This window comes from Sorex araneus, chromosome X (genome assembly GCF_027595985.1).
Source record: "Sorex araneus isolate mSorAra2 chromosome X, mSorAra2.pri, whole genome shotgun sequence".
Classification (NCBI taxonomy): domain Eukaryota; kingdom Metazoa; phylum Chordata; class Mammalia; order Eulipotyphla; family Soricidae; genus Sorex; species Sorex araneus.
The window spans coordinates 229,735,867-229,758,404 of record NC_073313.1 but is presented as its reverse complement, the minus strand read 5'-3'; the positions used below and the strand labels follow the sequence as shown (position 1 = coordinate 229,758,404).

General features: G+C 36.8%; 1 protein-coding gene and 1 pseudogene across 4 annotated transcripts in view; one reads left to right on the top strand and one right to left on the bottom strand.

Annotated features, from left to right (window-relative positions):
• The window catches only part of ANKRD44 (ankyrin repeat domain 44), a 341,805-nt gene that overhangs the window by 270,103 nt on the left and 49,164 nt on the right, over positions 1-22,538 (top strand). The window lies entirely within an intron of this gene.
• On the bottom strand, positions 9,347-9,835 carry LOC105943087 (activated RNA polymerase II transcriptional coactivator p15-like; annotated as a pseudogene).

The following is a 22,538-nucleotide window of genomic DNA, read 5'->3' as shown; positions in this document are numbered from 1 at the left end:
AGTGGGCTCAGCTCTACTCTGATGGAATCAACATATGTTGATAACTGGTATAAAATACAGGAAATAAACCAATAAACTGTCCTATCAGAAATATATGGCTCTCTAAGATTGTCTTTTTTTTTTCTTTTTGGGTCACACCTGGTGATGCACAGGGGTTACTCTTGTCTCATGCACTCAGGAATAACTCCTGGTGGTGCTCAGGGGACCATAAAGGATGCTCGGAATGAACCCCTGGTCAGCTGCATGCAAGGCAAGCACCCTATCTGCTATGCTATCACTTCAGCTCTCTTTAAGATTATCTTATCCCATCTGTCAGACAATTTTTAACTCATTTTGGGCTAAGAAATCACCAAAAAAGGGAGAGACATAAAAAAAAAACTATGTCATTAAGAGGACAAATTCAGAAGATCATAAAGTTCTTAAGGCTAAGGAGCTACCATTTTTTCAAATTATTTACAGTTCCTACTTGTCCAGTACAACAAAAAGGTATTTTAATTTGGAAGTATACATATAAAAGTATTGACAATTTCACACAAAGTATTGGCAAGTGAAATGATATACTTAAAAGTATTATATATCATGATTTAATAAAAAAGTTTAAAAAATAAATAAAAATATTATATATTACACCCTGAAGAGCCTCTAATGTGGTACCATTGGGAAGGATGAGTAAAGAGAGGCTGCTAAAATCTCAGGGCTAAGATGAATGGAGACGTTACTGGGCCCACTCGAGCAAATCAATGATCAATGGGATGACAATGATACAGTGATTGTATATTACAAGTGAGTGAGGGTATTTTTGGAATGCAAAGTAATTTAGCATTAGAAGGCTAATGAAACTACTATAGGCAATTTCACTTTTTGGTATCTACCCCAACAACAGAAAAACTCATTCAAAATTATATAATCACACGTATGTTCATTATAATGCTATTTATAATGCCAAGATCTAGAAATAACACAACAGCCTGATAACAAATGATGAATAAAGAAATTCTGATTTTAACACAATGGAATACAACTCATCTGTAACAAAGAATGAGATCTCATAGTTTTCTACAATATAGATAAGACATAAAGGTGTCATGTTAAACAAAATAAGTCATGTGGAGAAAAGGGATGATCTCACTCGTATGTTGTACACTTGTAAAACAAAGCAAGGGAATGGACAATGTAAAATTAACCCTCTAGACTTTGAAAAAGAACTTAGATTTTTAATGGGGGATGGAGTCTGAGAGGGCTATTCTCAACTTTCTTGCCTGGAAAGCTATTTTTTAGGCTACATCTGGAAACAATGAAGAGGCTTTGCATATGCTATGCATGTGCTTTTCAACTCAAGTTATCTCCGTGGACCATTTAAGTCCTTTCTCTCTTCATCCCTTCCCTTCCCTTCCCTTCCCTTCCCTTCCCTTCCCCTCCCTTCCCTTCCCTTCCCTTCCCTTCCCTTCCCTTCCCTTCCCTTCCCTTCCCTTCCCTTCCCTTCCCTTCCCTTCCCTTCCCTTCCCTTCCCTTCCCTTCCCTTCCCTTCCCTTCCCTTCCCTTCCCTTGCCTTCCCTTCCCTTCCCTTCCCTTTCTTTCTTTTCCCTCCCCCCCTCCCCTCTACTCCCCTTCCATCCCCTCCCCTCCCCAAATGTGTTTCTATCTCTTGATCTAGTCAATATTAAACTAGTAATTCTAACCTGTATAATAAGGGAGGAGAAAGAAATATGAGTGTAATAAATAGTGCTTGAATTATGTCCATATTCTAATTCCTGAAACCTATGAGTGTGTTATGCAGCATAAAGAAACTTTGCAGATACAATTCAGTTATAGGAATTATGGTAACTTGTAGGAAATTGGGGACAGTCAGCATTCAAATTGATGACTCATAGTGTGAGACCCTGGGTTCTATTCTAGTCACTGAAAAATATATGTATAGATTGTGAAATAATTTAGTGCTTTAGAAAATTTCTTTTCTCTACTTCTCACTAAACACAAAACTCAATTAAAGCTACACTGCTAAGAATATAAGGTCAATATACAACATACTAAAAAACAATTAAATTTCTATATATCAGGAAGAAAAACAAATAGGAAATAAAAATTTTATATATACTATTTATGAAAAAATTTGCATTTCCATAGTACCTAAAATATGTGTAAAATGCTCTTTCAATAAAAACTTTAACATGGGTATAAAAAATTAAAGATGTCCTAATAAATGTTTGTTCTTACCATAACGAGGTTAATATTAAAAAGCTATCAAGTTGTATATTCCAGTAATAATAAATATTAAATAAAAAAATTAAGGTACCACATAAAAGATTACAACATTTAATCATGCAAAATAGTAATTTTCTATATGATAAAGCTATATAACAGAGAAAAGTGAACTATTACAATAAAAATATTTCTCTAAACTAAAAATTCAACATTGCAAAGTAAAAACTGTCCCCGTGCTGTAGGTTTTATGTATGCATAAATTGAACCAAGCTGATTTAAATCTTTATATGGAAAGGCAGGGACTGGAGAGAGAGTAGAGGAGGTAAGGTGCTTGCCTTGAATCTGGCTTCATTGCTTGCAACCCTGGCTCGAATTCTTAGCATTACATAGGCCCTTCTGACCACCAACAAAGTTGCTTTTGAGCACAGAGCCAGAAATACAACTGAGCACCACCAGGAATGGCCTCAAAGCCATATAAATAAATAAATAAATGTCTTTCATTTTTAAAAAGAGAGAGAGAATATAGAAGGTAGACTTTAAAAGGAAAAATCTAAGATCTTAGACTTAACAAATAGCAAATTACTTCATAAAGTTGTAGTAGGAAAGAGTATAGTATTGAAACAAAGATAATTAAACTAATCATCAGAACATAGCTGGGATTTTTTTTTAAAAAAGAGAAAAAATAGAGAATTCTGAAACCTAATCATGAAAGTCTTTGTAGAGTCTATCTCACAGTGATTCAATAAAAAAAAAGTTTAAAAAAAGAAGAGGGAAGCGGAAAGGGAAAGTTAACAAAACCAGAGTATTTTCAGGAGAAAAGAGAAAATGGAACTGAAATAAAAGGTGTAACCAAATGAAAGTCATTGACAACTGTGAACCTGAAATCTTTAGAGAGTCATCCAATGGATGTACACAAAGATACCCTACTCATTATTGGACAAATGCAAATTAGAACCATAACATATATATAGTACTATGGATTTTCAGCTTCCAGTATCCAGATTTGAATAATTATTGCCACTTAACACATGGTATGCCTAGGACCTGTGGTGGTTCTATTACTTTAAACAGTTCTTTAGGTTAGGAATCTTTCATAAGTCTCACTGCACTAAAATCAAGGTGTAGATAACACTGCATCCCTTTCTAGAGCCTTTAAGGAAGAATTCATTTCTGTTCCTTTTAAGGTTCAAATGTTTTCATTCTGCCCTCTTCCTCATCAATACGGCCCCTCTTCCAGGATCACATTTACTCCTGATCACAGCTGGGAAAGGTTTTCTACTTTTAATGATGCATGAGATTAAATTAGACTCACAGATAATCGAGGATACTTTTCCCATCTCTGGGTCCATAACCATAATCACATCTTTAACTTCTCTTTTAACGTGTAAAGTAATACATAGTCACAATTTCTGACCACCCCCTTCCCTGCTTCCCCCGCCTCACTGTGGGAAGCAGTATCTGCCACAGTCTGTATCTTTTATCTTCACAACCAATAAAATGGCTAATGAGAAAGAAATGTATAAACAATATATAGCTTAAATATAATTCTCATATACTGTTGCTGAGATTTAAACTACTTTATTCTAAAAGCTATTTCACTGTCTTCATTGAAAGAGATTTTCATGAGTTATAGAATACTGTATCAACAATTTTTTTCTTTTCAGTACTTCAATGATATCACTCCATGACCTTTGTGATTGCATACAAAATGTGCTGTAACTTTTCCCCCTCTAAATGTAATGTTTCTTTTTTTTTCTCTTAGCTGTTTACAAACTTTTTTTTTTTTGCTCTAAAGTTCAGAGGTTTGACTAGCTGTATGTAGCTATTTTCTCTGCCTTAGTATTTATCCAGCTTAAAATGATCATAAGCTTCCTTGGCTTCTAAGATCTGTGGTAGGTTGGTTGTTTTATTTTTATTTTTGAAAATTCTTCAGATATTTTTTAGGATTCATTCCATGCTCTCATTCTTTCCCAGCTACTATTTCTTGTTCTTTGATGCTAGCTTGCTGCGGAGACTAGACGGTTTCTCCATTGCTGGAGTCCAGCCTTAGTTATAAGCTACTTGGGTCTTTAAGAAGGAAATTCCTGGGGCAGGAGTGATAGTACAGCCAGTAGACTGTTTGCCTTGCAGAAGGTCGTTCTGGGTTCAATCCCTGACATCCCATATGGTCCTCCAAACACCGCCAAGAGTGATTCTTGAGCACAGAGCCAGGAGTAACCCCTGAACATTGCTGGGTGTGTCACAAGAAAATAAAAAAAGGGGGGGGTGGGATAAGGATAAAGACAGCATTTTATTCTTTCGACATTTTCTGCCTTGTATCTGTTAGTTTTTGAATGGAAAAAAGATTCTTCCCTTCCTAAGTAGTAGCTTAACTCTGTTTTCTATAGATTTAAGAGTTAACCATAAAGGAATTCTCTACACTCCTCAAAACCAGAAGATTTTTGCGTATGCCTTTTGTAACTTTCAGGGTAATGGAAATGTTGTAGCCTCTATTCCAATAGTTATGTCAAACATTTTTGTAGGAGAGAAGAAATTGGGGAAACTGGCAATATTTTGTGCTTATCTTGTAATAGGAGCCAATAGTGCCCTCTGTATGTGAGCCAATGAGAACAATTGTCTATCTCCCATTCTGTTATAGTCTTGTTATAGTCTTGTTATAGTTGTCTTGTAATAGTCCAGTCCTAGTCCAGTAGTAAGGAACTTTTCATAGGAATGCAAGCTATCCTTACATCTTATAGTTCCAAACTATTCTGAGACAGACAAACTATCTTGTTATCTTAGAATTCACTTTTTTGAAAAATGGGACCCAGAATTGAGATCTCCGAGCCTGCTCGGATCGGGACTGGGCCTCTTCCACCCAGATCCCCCATTTTCCAGTAGCTAGGCGGTCCCCGGCACAATGTAATCCCATCAACAGTCAATATCTAGAGACTATAAAACCAATCTCCCGACCTCTTATAGTCTAGTTCTCCCTCTTGGAGAGCCTGGAAAGCTCCCTGTGGTGTATTCATATGCCAAAATCAGTAACAATGATGGGTCTCATTCCCCTGACCCTGAAAGAGCCTCCAATGTGGCACTGTTGGGAAGGACGAGTAAAGAGAGGCTTCTAAAATCTCAGGGCTAGGACAAATGGAGATGTTACTGAAACTGCTCGAGAAAATCGGCAATCAACGGGATGATGATGATGATGATGATGATGATGATGATGATGATGATGATTTGTTAGAATGGGAACAAATGTACTCTTCTTTCAAAATAGTAAGAGAAAGCAGAATGTTAAAATCAGCATAGAGAAAAACTGTTAACAATATCTAGTATTTCAATATCTGCATTGCCAATGATCTAACATTTCTACACCTAGATATATATTCAACTGAAAATTTTGTATTTGACCACCCAAAAAAAGACATATTAAGTGCTGTGTTGCACTGACCATAACAACTCCACGCTGGGGTTATTATTAGCAATTACCTAATGCTCTTTCACAGTAGAATGGTGAAATATATCACAGTGTGATACTACAAAGCAAGAAGATGATGGGTAATTTATAAATAAACATCACAGTACGAATTAAACTCAAATATTTATTATTGGCTTAAAACGTTCCCATAACAAAACAAGTCTCTGAAGTACTATTTTAAAAGAGGCTTAAAATAAAAAGTCAAAACTAATCTGTGGCATTAGATGTCAGAATCAGGGGATTGGGGTGATAGCACAGTGGGTAGGGTGTTTGCTTTGCACTCAGCCGACCTGGGTTCGATTCCCAGCATCCCATATGGTCCTCTGAGCACCATCAGGGGTAATTCCTGAGTACAGAGCTAGGAGTAACCCCTGCGCATCACTGGGTTTGATCCAAAAAGCAAAAAAATAAAATAAAATAAAAAAGAATCAATGACTACTTTTGGAAGGGATAATGGTTGTAATGGACCACGAGAAGGATTGCTGAATTTTAGTAATGTGTTTGTTGATGATATAGAAATATTACTGGACTAATTTTCTGGGTCAAGGTTAATGTTTTAGTTAAACTGGAAGATTGTTTTCAAGAAGTGAATGTATTATTATCTGCTGGTATCTTATCTCATGGAGACTCAAAACTTGAAAGAATTAGAAATAGGATAGATAAACTTTACTCTGTGAAGGATACATAAGCAGCCAAAGATCAGAGTCAGAGCATTGAGCAGATGAGGAACTATTGGTCTAAAGTACCACCTGTTGGCCCATCTCTACCCCAAAGTGGTGTTACCAGGGACCATATATTTTCATTTTTCAGCCTCAAAATATCTCCCACCAGGGGCTGGAGCGATAGCACAGCGGGTAGGGCGTTTGCCTTGCACGCGGCCGACCCGGGTTCGAATCCCAGCATCCCATATGGTCCCCTGAGCACCGCCAGGGGTGATTCCTGAGTGCATGAGCCAGGAGTGACCCCTGTGCATCGCCAGGTGTGACCCAAAAAGCAAAAAAAAAAAAATATCTCCCACCATACCTTCCATGCATGATTTGTTTAAGTGGTATTTTAAACAGATAGCACAGCGGGTTGGGCGTTTGCTTTGCACATGGCTGACCCAGGTTTGATTCCTCTGTCCTTCCTGGAGAGCCTGGGAAGCTACCGAGATGATCCCACCCGAACGGCAGAGCCTGGCAAGCTACCCGTGGCATATTCGCTATGCCAAAAACAGTAACAACAAGTCTCACAATGGAGACGTTACTGGTGCCTGCTCAAGCAAATCGATGAACAATGGTACGACAGTGCTACAGTGCTACAGTGCATTTTAAACTGAAGAACTACTCAGTTCCATTTTCAGAAAGCTCTGGGAATATGCTTATATTCCCTGGGCTCATCGGGAAATTATCATCGATCAAGCAAAATTTCCCAGTGGTTAATGGTGTGAAACTGGAAAAGCCAGTGAGTAAGACAGATCATTTACCTACTTCCAGGATCACAGTGGGCGTAATATATTTTTCACTTCTTGTCATATAGACAACTTCATTAGCTGAGAGATAGTGATAGTGATTTACTTCAGGTTTTAAACTTTCATTTTCCTTTGCTTAATTACCTAGACTTGAATTTTAAGAGGTTATGTTTCTTTTTGATGGGAATACCTATCAGTGTTTGATGTGACTCTGCTTTGAACCTGAAGTGGTGGTTGTCGCTAACGATTTTTTTGAGGAGGAAGCTGTCGGCCCTTGCTTTGATATATGTAAGTTCAGTCATTTGAATTTTCTTAGTATTATATTAAAATGAACACTTTAAATCTTTGCTAACTATGACCTTCAGGCAAACCTATATTATTTCATATATCATATGATATTTTTATACTGGCATCTGATACCATACATAATATCTGTTAAAGAATTTCATTAAAATTAACTGAATAGATATCCAGCTATTTTAGCAGATAGCCCTAGATGAGATTTTGATCCATTTAGTCCCTCTGACAGGTCATTGGTTCTTTTCAGCATAAATGGCCATGTCAGTATTTAAAGGTTAGCAGTATAGATAGAGCTAGATTATAATTAAGGAATGGGATAAAAATATAGAAGGGATACAATTATTCCAGTTGAGCTTATTTCAAGACTATAAAAATAATTATAGAAATGTTGAACATCTCAGAAATATAAAAGAGAAAATTTTAAATCCTCTATAATCTCACCATCCTAAAATATCACTGTTTAAAGTTTGATCTATTATTTTCTTGTCTTATTTTGTGTTTGTGCAAATGTGTATAGAGTATGTTGTCAGAGTGTGTTGAACTATTTAAAGTCTTTAAAACAAAACCAAAACATTGCTTATGTTTCAAAAAAATTTAGATTCTTTGTCAAGAATAGGACAATCAGGCATCAACTGAATTTAAATTTCACAAGAATATTTTTGTAGGAACTTGGCTAAAAGACACAAATCTGGGCCATCTGGTTCTAATCCTTTCCTTTACCAGCTGAGCCTTGCAACTCACCTTGTCCCCAGTCTCCACTTCCCATGCTCTTTGACAGAACTGTCCACACCCTGGCATGTTCACCAAAACAAATTAATGCTTCTTCATCTGTTTGTAATTAATAACTCCCGACAGAACATGAGTCTTCTGTATACTTGGAATTTTGCCTAATTTTGTCTAGGATAAGTAATTAGATGCTGAGAACTGATAAAGCTCTTTCCTCTGAGCATCTGCCAAAAACCTGCATCTGTAATGTGCGTAAGATGATTAAAATCTGAAAATAGCTGGAGGTTTTCTCATGTGTCACAACACTGATGTTATTTATTGTACTCTATCCCCCAGCCCAACACTTTTCCAAACAAGAAAAGATTTTAAATGGATCAAAAACGGCTATACCTAAAGTACCAAAGTACTTTAGATGGGTTGACATCTGTTTTCTATTTTATTTTTCATGTAACTCACAAATATCCTGTGTAGTCAAATAAAAGGTGAAGGATGGCTTTCTTGCTAGCAGTGAGCACTATCATCTTATAATTACATGTATCTCTGGAACTTAGTCTATACGCCAGTGTGTCCATGTTTACTAAACTCATTTATCAGAATATTCTGAATGTTCCCATCATTGGCTTCTGTTTGGAAACTTTGTCTATTATGAAATTCTGAATCTCTAGTCTGCCTGGGTGGTAACTTTTTTTGAAGATTGAAAGGAAATACTCTTCTTTTGTCTATCTTTGTTTCATTTCCTTAAGGACGATTTTTCAACCTGGGCACTGTTAAAATATTGAACTGGATAATTCTTTATTGTGGGAGTGCCTTGTGCATTATAGGATGCTTCATAGCATCCTTGACCTCTATCCCCAAATTCCAATTGCAACAAATACCTCAGCGAAGATTATGTCTGTTTGTGTGTTGCTTGATTTTCTTTTATACTAGGTGGTATATGCAAGCATTCCTCCTATTACAGCTGACAATTAGCTTCACTCAGATTTTTTGCTTTTTGGGTCACACCTGGCGATACACAGGGGTTACTCCTGGCTCTGCACTCAGGAATTACCCCTGGCGGTGCTCAGGGGACCATATGGGATGCTAGGAATCAAACCCAGGTCAGCTGCATACAAGGCAAATGCCCTACCCGCTGTGCTATTGCTCCAGCCCCTTCACTCAGATTTTTAATAATACAGGCAGATTTTTTTAAAAAGTGTTCATCTTACAAATTATTGTAATCCAAATATACAGTGGCTTAGAAAACTCATATGGTAATATTTAGGAAACAAAACCAAACTAAAAAACAAGTAGAACAGTACAGGTTTATCTTTATGGCTTTGGTTTTTCTGTTTTCTAATTGCATCATCAGTGTAAAGTACCTCTGCCTGCAACTGGCCTCTTTGCTCAGGATTTAAAGAAATATTGTTTCTTCCTAGTTTTATTTCACCTTCTGGATCTATCCAATATTCTTGAATATCAATGAGGACTTTCCCTGTAAAGTCGTGAACACTGGCACATTGTAGTTTTCAAGTCTGAAATGTGTTGTCACCACTATGCTACTGTCTGCACAGAGAAAAGGACTCTAAAAGGCATACCAGGCTTTTGCTTCTTTACAGGTTTTTCTGGAGTAACTTGCTTTTCCCTCTCTATTTGTCAACCTCACTGTCACCATCACTACCAGAAGTGCTGGAAGAAGCAGGTTTCTTTGATTTTGGCATTGTTCCACTCTGCAACCAAACTACTTGTAGCTCGCTCTCCCAGGATTGCCCACTATCTAAGAGTTTTAGCATACTTTAAAAATCAATAAACTACAAGCCTGATGTGAGCATCATAATAAATCAGCATTTGTTCAAACTGCATGCATTTAGTTCCCTACTACAGGTTCAATTCTATCACCCACCATGCAGTTGACCCCACTGACTAGATTTGTTTCCTCTCTTCCAAATTCTTTCCCTCTGATAAATATAAACATTTTAAGACTCGGTGTTTATTTTTATTTTATCTAGCTTATTTGTGTTTAGATATATATACTATATATATGTAAAATCACAGTGTTTTTCTCTATCTGACTTATTTTTTTAATATACTAAGCATAATATCCTCTATTTCCCTTTGTGTTGTTACAAATGGCAGAAATTCATCTTTTTAAAATAGCTAAGTAGTACTTCTGACTTTACATGTGATTATCTCTTATTTATTTCGGGGGTGGGTGGGATGTGAGGGTCAAACCCAGTGGTGTTCAGAGCTTACTTCTGGCACTATACTCAGGCAAGGTTTAGGGGACTATCTAGAAGTCGGGATTAAACTAGGTCCACTATGTTCAGGGCAAGCACTCTATCCACTATACTCCCTCTCTGACCCTGCCATCTCTTCTTATCCAACCTGTGTTTGGGTACTTTGTTTCCAACTCTTTGCTCTTAGTTGGGGGTAACATTGTTTTTAACCCCAATTGAAATCAGTGGTTTAAATTAGTGTTGCTGTAGTTTTTTATTCTTTGGGTAAAGGTCCAAATGTGGAATAACTCAATCCTGTGAAATTTCTGTTTTCAGTTTTTTTTTTTTTTGAGTCCCTCTAGATACCTTAATCTTTCCTGGAAGTTACAGTCATACTTCTTGAGAGTCTCTGACACGCAGAATAGTATTCACATTTCAGTGGTGACAGGACAATAAAGTAAAGCTCTATGCATTGTGCCATGTAGCTGGTATCCCGAGCTAGAGATGCTCATCCATCTCTTCAACATTATTAGTAAATAATTCAGAAGCACATGCAGAGAGCAGTTGATGGAACACATAGTCTTCTTTAAACAAGCTGGTACCTTACCTCTAACTAGGCTAACAGGATTTGCTAGGCACCTATAGTTCTGGAAAAAAAACAAACAAAAAACCAACTAGGTCCTACTTATTTCTTTTGTTGTTAGTCATGAGCACTTTAACATACGAATGGATGGCATATGAATTACTGCACTCATAGAAGTCTTCCTGGCAGGTTCTTACATTATCTGAGAGTCTTAGCCTTTCTAAGAGCTCAAGCACCACTGGGAATAACATGTGTTTATTTATGAGACATCCAGTAGGCAAGAATTTAAAAAAAAAAAAAAAACCTCAATGGTTTGCCAACAGAAAGAAGCTCAGATTTCACTAACCCAAATTATTTCTTTCTTTGATTAAAATAATTGCCAAAGTCAAACTCCTATTTCTTTTTAAAGTAGTCACACCCAGCAGTGGTGGGGTAAGGGGTGGGAGCTGAGGGCCACTTTCTGTGATGCTGTGGCCCAGCAGTGCAGACTTGGAGGGTCTGGGGGCACCAGAGCCACACCTAGTGGTGCTCTACCTAGGGCCTAATGTGCTTAGAACTGAACTCAGGACCTCGAACATCCTACATATATGCTCTCTCACTGGAGGTTTCTCCCTATTTACCAATTCTTATGATAGTAATTCACGAAAGTGTCTGATTATGAATAGGCATATGTAAGGAATAACAATTTGAGACATATCGCATACAAATAGAAAATTTAAATAAGTAATGAGTTGTCAACCGAAAAAAATCCTTGCTGTGAGGAGACAAGGCGTTTTACTTTCAGAGTCAAGAACGAGGGCAGCCCAGGAGGAAAAGATAGAGTTTTGATTAGCCTCTCTCCACCCCACTAAAGTAGGTTTCAGTTTATAGTCCTTTGTGACAGGCAAAGCTGATTACAATAGACAAAGCACATTAATGTAACAAAGCATTGGCATAAGCTAATCTAATGGCCATGTGTGAAGGGAAATGCATTGTTTACATTCAGGGGATCATTATTTCTGTGAACAGACACAAACCTTGTGTGAAAAAATACAAGAGCTAGAGGGAAATTTTTAATCTTAAAATATGTCTTTTGGGACCAGAGAAATAGTACAAGGGGGTAAGGCTCTAAATCCCCGTCGCCCTTCCCTCTGAGCACTTCCAGGAATCAGGAGTATGCCCTGAGCACAGCCTGATGAGGCTCCCAAACAAAACGAATAATGTGTGTGTGTGTGTGTGTGTGTGTGTGTGTGTGTGTGTGTGTGTATACACATGGGTGGGTCTAATTTCTTCCAGTTATGAGAGCAACATGATAGGGAACTCACAGTAAAAGGGGGGCAACAGTTTGCTTCACAGTCCTTTTATTTCAGAGCTTCATTCTGAATTACTTATTACCTTTGCAGGCTCTTTCAACTCTGCACAGTGTTGGGAGTTTCTCTTTTCCCAATAGATTGCTCTCCATCAGCAAAGAACTCAAATGTTACCATCAGATTGTATGGAAGGTATGGGGGAATACAGTAAGAATTTCTTGCTCCCATGCACCTATTTAGAATCCCCCAGTTACCTTCCGCGATGGTGTCCTGTGAACTTGTAAAAGTTATAGAAATTTTTTGGCATATATTATTGGATGATGACAAATTGTTCATGATTAGCTTCATGAAATAGTCATTTTTTTGAAAGCACATTTTTTAAATGTGGAGCCAGAGCAGTATTACAGTGGTTAGGTCATTTACTTTGCACACAGCCTACCTGGGTTTGATCTGGGTACTTAAAAATGATAAATTCTTTCTTCTTCAACTTATAGTGGCTATTAGTAACATCAGCAACTAATTATATATGAAATCACTCTGAGCTCAATCTGTATATTTTCCAAGAATAAATAGTTAAGGTGCTAGGTTTTAAGATCTAACTGGACAGATGGCATATTATTTGTGTCCACTTAAATTTGTAGAGAGTTGTTTTTTGGTTGTCATCCTAAAAAATCGTTCTGGAAAAAAATTATTCTGGGTACAGTGAGATAGTACAGTGGGTAAGGCATTTACTTGCCCTGCACACAGCTGACTTGTGTTTGATCCTGGCACCCTGTATGGTTATCTATGTCTTCTAAGAGTGATCCCTGAGCACAGAGCCAGAAGTAATCTCTAAACACTGCCCGATGTGACACAAAAACCAAAACACCAACAAAAACATAAAAATCATTCTGGTTACATTGGTCTAGAATTCTTGGTCATATTTATTTATTTGGATTTTGGTGTCACACCCAGTGGTGCTCCGAGCTTACTCTTGACTGTGCTCAAAGGCCACTCCTGGTGGTACTAAGGACCAGATGCAGTGCCATCTATATGCAAGGGTTGAACCGGAGTCAGCCGTGTGTATGGCAAGCACCTTAACCTGTATATTTCTCTCCAACCCCAGATGTATATATATATATCACATATATATATATATATTTGTATATGTATCAGTATATAGCAAATGGATATAGATGTATGTTTTATATATATATGTAAACTTTGTATATAAGTTTAATTTTTTCTTACTATATAAGTGAATATTTTTGCAAACACACTGGATATTCTTTAGCAGTAATATATATATATATATATGTTTTGGGGCTACATCCAGCTGTGCTCAGGGCTAACTCCTGATTCTACACTCAGAGATGACTCCTAGCAATACTTGAGGGACCATGTGGGATACTAGGGATTAAACCCCAGATTGACTGCATGCAAGGCAAGCACCTTACCCTCTGTACTATCTAGCCCCAATAGAGAAAAATTTTTTAAATGCTGATGATGTTCTAGAATATTATTTATGCAGAGTTTTCATTTTTTAAAGATTTTCTTTTACTTCAAGCTTTCTTAAAAGTTAAAGTTCATTTTTATTAAAATAGCGGAAGAGGCAAGTTTTATTTGGTTAGTTGACACAAACTAATTCATGTTTTATTTCATGGGTTCTGGAAAAGAACAGTAAAGAATTGAAAAGTTTTAGCAAAACAAAATTCATTTTTTAAAAATGTGCTTGCTACTAGAAAAAGATTGGAAAGGCACGTAGACTATCCCAGCTGGTTCTGAGCAAACAGCTGGAAATACCCATGGAGCTATTTTTAATGAAGGAGAGACAAGTTTCCAGCCTTTGTTGATTCAGAAACCAGCTTGTTGGAGAATGACTACTTTGATGCACCTTGAAAATATAAAATCAGGGTGAAAGTGTTGAAAACAGTAGATGAAGACCTAACAAAGCATATTTGCAGACATCATGCAGCCTCAAGCTACTCCAAATATGGATTTAAATTACTCAAAAGATTATTTATTTACACATACATTAAAAATCTTAACATTCTGCCTCTAATTGTTTATCATCTGGAAATCATCATGAATATTCATAAAGCTTCAGTAATACAAAAATGTTAGGGCTATCTCTATCAATACTAATAGTGCCAAGAATAGAAAAGCCTAAAACTTCAGCAGCAAGGAAGAAAGTTATTATTGACAAATGGTTGCACTCATTTGTTGAAATATTGTGTAGCTATTAAAATAACACTGGCAAAGAATATTTAGTGCATACAAAAATTTTATTCCACAGTAATCACAACATCAAAGTTACAAATTAATACACATAATGTAATCTATGTGGTTTATGGGCTATTCTCTGAGTAATAGGGCACATCGTCAGATATTCACTGATTACTTCTGGCTGTTACCATTGTGGGTTATGTGCCATGTTTTTTCTTCATCGGTTTTTTTGATCTGTATTTTAAGGGTTAGTTTATAATCTTTCTCTTTAGATTCACGCATTAAAATTAATTTATTGAATACATTCTCTGGGCCAGATACTGTTGTCTGTCAGGCATTTAGCTAAACACTGCATACATTCCTGAGCATGTCTTATTTAAAAGTTTGATGTTAAAAGTCAATGGAAATTTTTTTGACAGAATTTCAACATTTGTTTTAAAAGAAACTTAAATTTATCAGAGTGATCAGTAGTGTTAGGAGAAATAAACTTCCAAGCCTGGCTTTAGAGAGAAAGATAAGAACTTAAGCGTCCAAGTCTTTCTTGCCCTCCCCCACCCACAGTAATTACAGGCAGTCTGCCCAGAAATGAACACAGGGGTGGAAATTTGACTAAACAGGTGGAATTATCTCAGCACTATGGAGGAGGACATTGAGTCTTTGTTTCAATGTTTAAAAATAAAACGCCTTTAAGATAGTTTAGCTGGTGGTAGCCTGACCTATTATTGTAATGGTAAAAAGCTTAACAGTGCAGGTTCTTTACTGTAACTGAGGGAGGAAAGCATTATTTACTCATGTGAGAGGAAGGAAAAAAAAGAGTTTCTGTCTTTTCAGCAAAACAGAGATGACTGTGATGTCCCCAGAAGCTATGCTTGTACTGAGAAAAACTGAGATGGTTGCTCTGCCTTCTAGTGCCTGAGTGAAAAAAAAAAAATCAAGACAGGAAAGAAAAAGAATCCAAATTATGTTTCAAGCCGTGCAAAATTATTCATAAAATGATCTGAACATTTTATCATTATTTTATCATTATTTTGGCATTTTAATAAAATCCATCATTGATACTAAATTTTAACAAAACTGTTGAGAGTTGTTCTTTCCAAGCCTACAGTTTCCTTGAATACAATTTATAACTTTTTTCTGTACTGTTTCAGCAAATAAATGCTTTATTTACAATTTTTTGCTCAGCCATAAAACTTCCTTTTTATACCTATTTTTATGGCATAGCTAGGAATTTGTATAAACTATTTATGATGGCTTATTTTAATATTTTAGGATGAGGTAAAATCTTAGTTTTTGCATTGGTACATTTGGTTATTTATCTAAATCATGTCACTTTTCAGGCATATACTTAAATATTGATCATCATAAATAAATGCAAAACACCCTACTAAGGAAAACATTCATTATGGGATCAGACTTTAAAATTGAAATATGGTATCAGAAGCTGCAGGAGTCTGCATGCAATTTAGCATTTACTGTATTTATTAACATTTCAGGCAAATTCAGAATAAATTCAGAATAATTTGGTATTTAAGAGAAATTGGGGGGTGTGGTGGATCACATCTTTTTTCTATACAACGTATGAACAACTATCCCTCCCAAATTTTTACATTAAAAATGGTAGATTATACATCTTATTCATTGCTGAAAATTCCAGTCTTGGGAGATTATAGGAATCCAGGAATTTATCTATTTCTTCTAAGTTCTCATATTTAGTGTCATATAGCCTTTCAAAGTAGTCTCTGATGATTTCTTGAATTTCTTTGGTTTCTGTTGTGATGCCCCCCTTTTCATTTCTGATTCGGTTTATTAGGGTTCTCTCTCTCTCTCTCTTTGTCAGTTCTTGCTAGTGGTTTGTCAGTCTTGTTTATTTTCTCAAAGAACCAGCTCTTGGTTTCATTGATCTTTCGGATTGTTTTTTGGGTTTCCATGTCGACATCTGCATCAGGATCATTGGTGCTGGAGAATGGGCACTAGTTGAGGGATGGATACTCAATCATTGTACGACTGAAATGTAAACATGAAAGTTTGTAAGTGTGTAACTGTACCCCACAGTGATTCATTGAAAAAAAATAAAAATTAAAAAAAAACAGGAGTAAGCCCTGAGAAAACTGTGTGTAGTCCAATCCCCCCTCAATAAATAAATTATTAAATAAATGAAAAATTAAAACTGAAAAAGAAGAAAAATTCCAAAGAATATATAATGAATAAACAAAATAATAAAATCTAAGTTGAGATTTTGTTCTTAGTGAGTAAATGACTTTAAAATGAATCATGATATAGGAATTATTTTATAATTTTATTTTTGTGATTAATATGAAGTGAGTATATTTGTATATATAATATTCTTTTTGTAAAGCCATTTTAATGGCTAGCCAATATTCCAATAAATGGATATAATAATGTATCAATAATTAAATTTCTTTCCTTATGTTAAACAGTTAGGTAAGTTATCTAAAGGTATGGGCTGGAGCGATAGCACAGTAGGTAGGGCGTTTGCCCTGCACATGGCTGACCCAGGTTCAATTCCTCCGTCCCTCTTGGAAAGCCCAGCAAGCTTCTGAGAGTATCTCACCAGCATGGCAGAGCCTGGCAAGCTACCCATGGCATATTCTTTATACCAAAACCAGTAACAACAGGTCTCACAATCGAGATGTTACTGGTGCTGGCTCGAGTAAATCCATGAGCACTGGAATGACAGTGACAGTGACATCTAAAAGTATATCTTGTTGTTTTATTTATTAATAGCTCTTATTGTATTACTGAATCTATAAAATAACACTTTATTGAAATTATGATCAATTTTAGCACTATATTTTATTAACAGATTATTTTTAGACTATTTTTTCAGTGCATAAATCTATTAATTTGGTAATCAAAAGTATGGTTAGTTCCACTAGTTTCAAATGAGGGCCTTACTAATCTGTTTGTTAAAGAATCTATGATGTGTGTCCTAAATGGAAGAAAACAAGGTCCAAATCTGGCAATTGCATTATTGCACAGACAATGCAAATAGTTTGGTCTCAACTGTGTGGCATAAAGATAATGCATATTTTCTAAATGGATCTCTGAATTTTTTTCAGCTACACTCTGACATGTTTAAAATTCAGAATATTTAAAAACTAAAAACTGCATCTAAATAAAGTTTTTTCTTAGCTTTTAAAGATTACATGTAAGGTATTTTTTTAATGTGACTCTTTTTTGAGTAAAGCCTTAAACCAGAGCAAAGTCATTCTGATAGATATTAGGAAGAACAAGTGAAAAAGGTGACAATAGTCTAGATTTCTATTAGTAAGCAGAGACTGGTCACTGTGAGAACCTTTGTGACATATTTTATTAAATTAAGTACCTCCATCACTTGCACCTTCTGTTCAAAGGGCTAATTAAAACCTAGGAAGAAAGGACAAACAGATGGGAAAGTAGGCAAGACACTCCCAAATTAGTGCTAGAGCCTTTGAATACCGTACGTGAAATGACTCCTGCATCACAGTGTCTCACATTCACAAATTATGGAGTTTAATATGGTGGATAATATTTTTCTGAAGATGTTTCATTTTTGCCATTCTGGGTCTAAATGAATATAAAATAGATTCAGGCATTGGTTTTTAAACTCATTCAAATTCTTGTTATCCCAGAGCTTGTTATTCATGTTATTCTGGGTGTGTGACAAGGACTTATATTTTGTGTTGTGGTAAGGGAGGTAGGAAGAGGGGGTGTTTGTTCCCCAAGAGACTGGTGGTTATATGTGCCCTGAAGGCTAGAGAAGGGTTTTTGATTTTGATGGTGTATTGAGAGGGTATGGAATAGATGGAAGAAAGTGGGAGAATATGAATTACATAAGTCTTTTCTTCTCTCCCTAAAATGCAGACTTCTCAGTAAGGAAGGGGTGGCTATTCTCGGACCAATAATAACCAATGACAGGATAACAGGAGTAAGACTGGGATGGATGGATGGTTTAACACCTTGGCAGAAGTGAATCCCAGAGGGTTAGATTTGATGCTGGTTCCCAGTAGTCCCTTTAAGGGGAGGCAAAATTATCTTGGGTAAAGTGGATAGCTAAGGTGAGTATGCAGTGGAAAAATTCAGAGAGAAAAAATCATTTTCTGTTAGGTTTGGTTTGGGGGCTACACCTGGTGGTACTGAGGGCTTATTCCTCATTCTGTGCTCAGACATCACTCCTGGAAGTTTTTGGAGATGCATAGGATTGAACTGGGGTCAGCCATTTGCAAGGCAAGCAGCTTAACCCCTTTCCTCATCCCCTGACCTGAAATAATTTTTTAAATTGATACCCAAAGTTACAATGCTTCTAAGCTTCATAATTTCAATAGAGAATAGAATTTTTATTTTTGCTTTTTGGGTCACACCTGGTGATGCACAGGGGTTACTCCTGACTCTGCACTCAGGAATCACCCCTGGCAGTGCTCAGGGGACCATATGGGATGCTGGCAATCGAACCTGGGTATGCTGTGTGCAAGGCAAATGCTCTACCTGCTGTGCTATTGCTCCAGCCTCGAGAATAGAACTTTGTTATATGATTTTCATATGCTTTATCTTTTTATTTTATTTTATTTTATTTTAATTTAAATTTTATTGAATCACCATGTGGAGGGTTACATAGTTCTCAGGATTATGTCAGTTATACAATACTCAAACACCCTTCCCTTCACCCGTGCCCATATTCCATCACCAACCACCCTATTTTACCTCCCGCCCCCTTCCGCCCCCCCAGTCCCCGCCCTTGTAAGTGATAAGTTTCACTTCGTTTACGCTTTATCTTGGTTACAGTCCATGTTTCAACACATAACTCACTATTGTTGCTAGAGTTTCCCCCCAAAAAAGAAAAGACAGTCCCACTGTCAAGGAAGCATTTGATGGCTCTCCATTGCTGAGAATGTAGAGATATTAAGTCCCGCTGTTTGTTACATAACTTTTCTATTTTTTCCCCCCTCGTCCCGCGCCACCGAGATCACACCTGTTTAGTAATCACCACACTGCCTGACAAAGGGAAAACAAACCAAAAAAGATGGTTATTTCTCGTCATCAGCCGGCGTGGGGCTCTGGCTTAGTTGATAGTCTGGTAGAATGTCTGCAAGCAGTTTCTGGAACCAAAAGTAATACGCTGGTATCGGCCCCGGCTTGAGATTCCACCAGCGTCCCGCTGTTCCAAGTACATAATAATTTATTCCCTTGTATCCCATTCCCACGCCACCAGGTCCGTGTCAGCTTAATGGACATCATACTATGGTTAACGCCACGCCGCGTTTCTTCCCGAGAAAGGATATTTCTTCTCAGCCGGCGTGGGGATATGGCTTAGTTCAGTCTATAGAGATGGCTACCACTTTGGTAGCCTTCAATATTTCAGCAAAAGACTTACTATTCTTGTTAGGATTTCCCACCAAAGTCCGACCCGTTAAAAGGGAACCATTTCATATTGGTGATGATTAAATGATAATAGGTTGCGCGGCCATGGCAGCAGCCTCGCAGATTTGAATTTCTGTATAAAGTCCAGGGAAAGTACAGCCAGAAATTACACGTCGCTACAAACTTTAACCCTATTATGGTCCCCCCAAAGTCCAACCCATTACAAAGGAACCATTTCATATTGCTGATGATTAGATGACATTAGGCTGCCGCGGCCCCGCAGTTTTGGGTTTCTATATAAAGTCCAGGGAAAATTCTGCCTAAAATTCTATCGCTACAATCTTTTACCCTTCAACAAAAAACTTAGTACTATTGTTTGGAGTTACCCCCCACGTTAAGCCCTGCCAAAAAGGAACATTTACAAGTTGCTGACAATCAAGAGATATTAGGTCGCGCGGCTGCGATCACAGCCGCGCGGTTTTGGATTTCTATATGAAGTCCAGGGAAAATTCTTTTGGTAGTTGCATCACTCGCTGGCAGCACCTGGGCCAGAAGCTCCGAGCACACAGTTTGGAGGCATTTTGGGGGCGCCGCTCGTGTCCAAAGTGGTTCAGTTGCCTCCGGGGTCGATCTTGCGCGGGGCCGGAAAAGCTGCTTTATCTTTTTAAAGTCATAAAACTTTTTTTCTGATTTTTGTACTAACAAAATAACTATTGCATAGTAGTCATCTTACATACAGTAAAAAGTGGTCAAATGAAATGAAATCTTAAAGCTTTGAGAAATAATTCTTTAAAATATTAGTCTTAAAATTTTTATTTGAATTTATAAATGCAGTTTCAGGTATTTTATTTCATACCTCTATATGTGTATAATTATCGCTACTCACACCTTCAGAAATACTTCACTCCTTCTTCCTCCTACCTACCCTCTTTTACTTTGGATAGCCATTTGTTTCACCAAGTTTGAGGTTTTTTTCTAGCTCATTTTCTTTAATAATTCATATAACACATATGAACAAGAATGTATAATTATAATTTTACTTCATTATTTTACTAATAATATTTTATTTATTTATTTAAATTTTTTATTAGTGAATCACTGTGAGGTACAGTTACTTAAAGATACAGATCCCATATCGCATCTTTGCTATTTTTAGGACACTATGCAGAAACTGTCTGTTTTGAAAATGGCCATACAGCCCTCAGTGTTGCATAATGGTTGTACAATGATGGCTATGTAACATATGTAAATACACTGTAATGAAATCTAGAAATTTGTTTAAAATATAAAGCGGCGGGGCAAAAAATTGCTTAACAGGCTGCACTGAACGCATACTTTCTCATTAAGGAGGCTCAGGTTCAATTCTCAGTACTGCATGGGTGTTCCCCAAGCACTATGGGAGTAACTCCAAGTACAGTGCTGATAGTAGCCATGAGTACTGCTGGGTGTGGCCCCCAAAGAAAAACAAGTTTATAATATACAAAATTATTTCATGAAGGGGCTGGAGCAATAGCACAGCGGTAGGGCACTTGCCTTTCACGCAGCGGACCTGTGTTCAATTCCTCCGCCCCTCTCGGAGGGCCCGGCAAGCTACCGAGAGTATTGTGCTGGCGCAGCAGAGCCTGACAAGCTACCCATACCATATTCCATATGCCAAAAACAGTAGCAATAAGTCTTACAATGAGAGACGTTACTGGTGCCCGCTCAAACAAATCAACAGGATGACAGTGACAGTGATTTCATGAAGAGTAGCAGCAAACTTTAGGAGGTGATAATGTGCTTATCTATTGTAGTGATGGTTTTACATATGTAAATTTACTCTAAACCCACTGGATTGTATACATTAAAGATGTGCAATTTTTTATATGTCAGTCATATCTCAAAGTGGTTTTAAAATTGTACAGGGTAGGGAAGGATGTGAAAATACCTTCTTTGCCTTGTTTTTTGCAAGCTTATTTGTTTTTAATTTGTCTTTCTTTTTATTTTAGTGGTGCTAGGTATATGCTCAGGTCCTTACACACGCAAAGCTCTATTGCTGAGATACAACAATGATCCCTGGGTTTTTAACTTTTAGATAATTTTTCATAGCAGGCTATCTATTGAATGCCTCTTCATTTTCACCCCTTCTACTTTTATCTAAATTAATGTTATCTGTGTATAATTATGATTTTTAATGAAAAAATTTACTTTTCTCTTTTCCTATGTGCATGCTTATGTGCATGAGTACACACATACACACACAGACACACACCATGTACATGAAGGAATTCAAAGAGAAAATGAGAGTAAAATGTAAAGTAATATCAGATGATTCTTCCACTGACACATTGATTATATCATTACCGATATTAAAGCGTGAACTTGACCTTAGAATTAGTCTACCAAATTCAGGAAAGAAGTAGCTATATCTAACTTGTTTACTATGAACTTCAAAGAAATAGACAAAGATTTTTGTAGATAGAAATATCCTTGTAACAGTTGTTGCCAGAGATCTAAGAGGACTTGCAGTATTTATAATTGCAATCCCATTAGAGATATTAAGGGTTTCCCCAAGGCTTTCTTTGCTGATATCAGCAACCAAGGCAAACACTAGTGCATGATTGAAAGTAGAGAATTTGCTAGTGGTTGTGGCTTGTTTCTATCCTCTTAGAGATTTTTCAGACACCCTTTTCAGCTATCTTTCTCTCTTAAATCCACTCTCCATTATATAAATATTTCTTCCCTCTTTTTGACTCTTTACTCACACAAATTTAGTAATAGGAAATTATGACAG